The sequence below is a fragment of the Sapajus apella genome, unplaced genomic scaffold (assembly GCF_009761245.1).
Source record: "Sapajus apella isolate SASKATOON/1434 unplaced genomic scaffold, GSC_monkey_1.0 scaffold2, whole genome shotgun sequence".
NCBI lineage: Eukaryota > Metazoa > Chordata > Mammalia > Primates > Cebidae > Sapajus > Sapajus apella.
This window is the reverse complement of record NW_022436942.1, coordinates 17,554,022-17,558,671: the sequence shown is the minus strand read 5'-3', so window position 1 is coordinate 17,558,671 and position 4,650 is coordinate 17,554,022.

Here is a 4,650-nt window from a genome sequence, read left to right as displayed (position 1 = left end):
TCCAAAGTGTTCATAGAATTTCAAAAGAGTTTTCAGTGTGGGCACATATACATTAAGAATATATTTGATGTACATGTGCCCACACTGAAAACTCTTTTGAAATTCTATGAACACTTTGGATACACTTAAACCATGACACATATACATTAAGAATATATTGAGGCCGGGCGCGGTGGCTCACGCCTGTAATCCCAGCACTTTGGGAGGCCGAGGCGGGTGGATCACGAGGTCAAGAGATCGAGACCATCCTGGTCAACACGGTGAAACCCTGTCTCTACTAAAAATACAAAAAATTAGCTGGGCATGGTGGCGCGTGCCTGTAATCCCAGCTACTCAGGAGGCTGAGGCAGGAGAATTGCCTGAACCCAGGAGGCGGAGGTTGCGGTGAGCCGAGATCGCGCCATTGCACTCCAGCCTGGGTAACAAGAGCGAAACTCCGTCTCAAAAAAAAAAAAAAAAGAATATATTTGAAACTATGCTGTTTTCCCAGACCCCTTCCAAAGGAAGAATGTAAGGTGTTTAAGTTGTGTTAGTTTAGTTTCGTTTTTAAACTGAATTGATAGAATGCTCTGGCATTAGGCGGACAAAGAATAATTTTTTTTTTTTTATAATTAGCCCTAAATAATCCTTTCTTACATGGCTTTGTTTCCTGTGTTTTAACTACCCTTTCAATGCCAATTTATAGAGGTGAGTGACCTGGCTAGGCCTGTATTTTTTATTCAGGAACTTTCCCAAGAATAGAGAGAATAAAATCCTCAAGATAAACCTTTCGTTAAACATAAAACTTTCTTTTCCATTTCCTCTTTGAAGCCAACCTTAACACTGCAGGGAGTGCCTGGCTTAGGCAAAAGCATTCTCTCTCTCTCGATCCATACCCGTGGCTGTCTGTACATAACCTGTGTAAGGTGTGTAGTGGCTTCAGGAGAGAAGGGAGAGCTGGTAGGGAGCAAAAAAAAGGTTCATGTTGAACAGGAGTAACACGTGCCAGGTAAAGGAAGATTAACAAAATTCTTGGAATATGTGTTTTTCCTCAACTCACAAAGAAAAATCATTTCATAGATAAGAAGAGTGTCAATCCATGTCATTGAGCCTTTTGAAGTCATCATTTATAGTGCTTATTTGGGTATTGTTATCCTTTGACTCTGGATACTGCAAAATCTTTAGTGTGCTCGAATTTCCGTGGCCAACTCTGCAAGAATTTAGATCAATGTTGTTCAAAGTGGGGACCAACGACCCATGTGGGTCCCAGAACTGTTTGTTAGTAGCTGACAATGAGATAAAAAGTTAGGGTCAAAATTGCTAAGCACATTGTTTATTCGTTTGGTGTTTTTTACATAGCTAGACTTTCTTGGTTATTTCCTGGAGTGCTGGTAACAAACAAAGATAGGTTACCTTGGGTGGCAGTTATTTAGATCTTTCAGCCTCTGTATTAATGTTAAATATGTGAAAACATGTAAGAAGTTGTTGTGAAAAATGAATGTTTGATGATAAAACTGTAGAGCAGCGTGGAGGGTCAGAGAGCCTGGGCCCTGGTTTAGACCCTGATACTTACGAGCTGTATGACCTGAAGCAAGTCATCTCTGGATTTCTTCATTTGCAAAGTGAGCTGGAATTGTTCTGGATTAAACATTTTAATGACATGTAACTAATTTAAAGGAACGAGTGAATTGAAGCATTACATTCTCACATCCAGACCTGCATTGTTAACGTATTATGACTGGCCATTGACTGGATGAGAGGACAGGGGATAAATGTGTTAAGTTTAAATTTAATTTGGATACTCCACAACTCTTGTCCCTTGAATATTTCCCATCCTTAAATGCACACTTGGGTATGCCAAAAAAATCTTCTTGAGGTCATAGTGTGTCTTCATGCTATAATAATGTTCTGGGATTCAATCTATGAGTTAAGAAATATACTCTAGCCAAAAATCCCATTTATTTCCATGGCACTGTTACGAAGAACCGTGGCAAAATCTATTTTCTCTTTTTCACAAAGCCACAAGACCTACAAACCTTTAATCTAAAGAATATGTTAAAAGCTGACAATGTTTTTTCCACACTGTTATGTATGGTACAAACTTACTCATTTACTCATTTTTTATGCATGACAATAACAATATAAGTAGGTATTGCAGATACTTCAGTGATAGTTCAAACAGGATCTTTTCCATGAGGCAAACAAAACCAAATGCAAAGTAAAAAAAATTAAGAAAAGGCATTTCCCTAGAAATAGAAATAGCATTTCAAGTGAATTATTTTTGGAAAAGTTTGGACTGTACAAAAAGTAAACATATGTAAATTTGTTTCTTTTTATTAAACACAAATATCATTTAATAAGTTAGTCAACTAATGGCATTCTAATCTGGGGTTGGAGGAGGTTTTCCAGGATCTATCTGGGGGCATGTGTGTGTGTCAGTTTGCATTACTGTCCTTCTCCTCCCTCCATCCCTCTCAGTAATCTATGACCATCTTCTGGGTTGAATGCGTTGAATGTTTTGTGTGTGTGTGTGAGATGGAGTTTCACCTTGTTGCTCAGGCTGGAATGTAGTGGTGCGATCTTGGCTTACTGCAATTTCCCCTCGCAGGTTCAAGTGATTCTCCTGCCTCAGCCTCCCCAGTAGCTGAGACTACAGGCAAGCGCCACCACACCTGGCTATTTTTTGTATTTTAATAGAGACAGGGTTTCACCATGTTGGCCAGTCTGGTCTTGAACTGCTGACCTCAGGCGATCCACCTACCTCGGCCTCCCAAAGTGCTGGGACTACAGGTGTGAGCTCCACGCCCAGACGGAGCCTCTCTTTAGTGTTCCAGATGCCTCCACAATGTAGGAGTACCCAGTATTTTCCAATTCCTTTCCTCCCTAATTGTCTGCATAGTATATCCCATAAGTCCAAGTTGACCACTAGTCCAGATCTCTTCCTCAACACCACATCCCTGTTCCTTTGGTATCTTTCCATCTAGACACTTTTGCCTAAATGGCTTACCTACTCATTTCCAACTCAAATTTGAAGTTAACAGCCTGTTATAGGTTTATCCCACTGCTGTATTTTGACAAGGTAGGTGCTCACATAAATATTTGTTGAGTTAACTTATTTAAATACAACCTGCCAAAAGCTGGGTCAGTTTCTTCTTTCTTGATATCAGATTTCTAACACTTCAGTTGGACATGCTAGCTATCTCCTTTAGACATATATGGTATTTTCTTTGAACACATCTTGTGACATTTATTACTTAGTATCATGTTAAAAACACAGGATTTGCTGTCAGACAGACAGAAGTTCAAACCTTGGCTGTAAAATCTTGAGCATGTTACTTAATTTTTCAAGGATCCAGTAAGCTCTGTCAGGTGAGGATGTTCATGTCTACCTAATAAACTTCCATGAAGATTACACGGCATTATATGTATACAAAGTGCTTTGCTTCCTGTAAGCATTTCAAAATAATAATAGCAAAGACTAGTACATCCTTATGTGCCAGGCACTGTTTTAAATTCTTTATGTTTAATAACTCATTTGTACCTCACAACACAATGAAACAGGCACTACTCTCCCTGTTTTACACCTGAGGAAACTAAATCACAGAAGGATAAATTATCTTTCCACGCACACAGACCTAGCAGGCTGTAAGAGTCAGGATTAAAACCAGGGTGTCTGGGCTGTGCATTTAGTTACTCTGCTCTACAGCTGCTCAGTAGTTATGTATTGTTCTCTCCTTATTGTAAGGAAGCATGTAATGTAATGGAAAATGTCATGAAACTTGAATTTTACTTCTAGATTATCAGCAGCTGTTTACTCTTGGGGAACTCATTTATTCTCTTTAAGCCACAGTTCAGTATTTTTATCTACAAAAAAAAAAAAAAGGATTTGGGTAGCAAACAACTTCTTTTTGTCTTCCTAGCATTCTTTTCTGGGGGAATTGCCCCTCTCCTAGTGTATTCTAGAAGGACTGTCAGTCACTGTCAGTGGCCACCAGCTTCCCTACTACAGGGCTTCCTGTTCCCAGACACAGAGATGGTCTGTGACTCCCCTGAGTTGAGCATATGAGCAATGTAGGATTAGAATAGTGAGATTTGTGGCCGGGCATGGTGACCCACGCCTGTAATCCCAGCACTTTGGGAGGTTGAGGTGAGCGGATCATGAGGTCAGGAGGTAGAGACCATCCTGGGCAACATGGTGGAACCCCATCTCTACTAAAAATACAAAAATCAGCTGGGCATGGTGGAGGGTGCCTGTAGTCCCAGTTACTCAGGAGGCTGGGCAGGAGAATCGCTTGAACCTTGGAGGCTGAGGTTGCAGTGAGCCGAGATCGCGCCACTGTGCTCCAGCCTGGCAACAGAAGGAGACTCCGTCTCAAAAAAAAAAAAAAAAAAAAAAAAGTGTGTATTTGTAAACTGTACGGAACTGTAGGAAGGCAAGCCTTTTTGTATTTTTCAAAATACATAAGCTGAAATAATCATGAAAGCATAAAGCTGCCAGGGACCACCTCTGCCACCAGCTGGAGAGAATCTGATTGAGACAGAATCCAAAACAAAAAATGGGGTTTGGGTGGAGAGAGAGACAGAGAAAGAGACAGAGAGACAGACAGAGGAAAGAGAGAGAGAGAGAGAGAGAGAGAGAGAGAGACTGAGAGAAACAGAGCAAGAGAATGA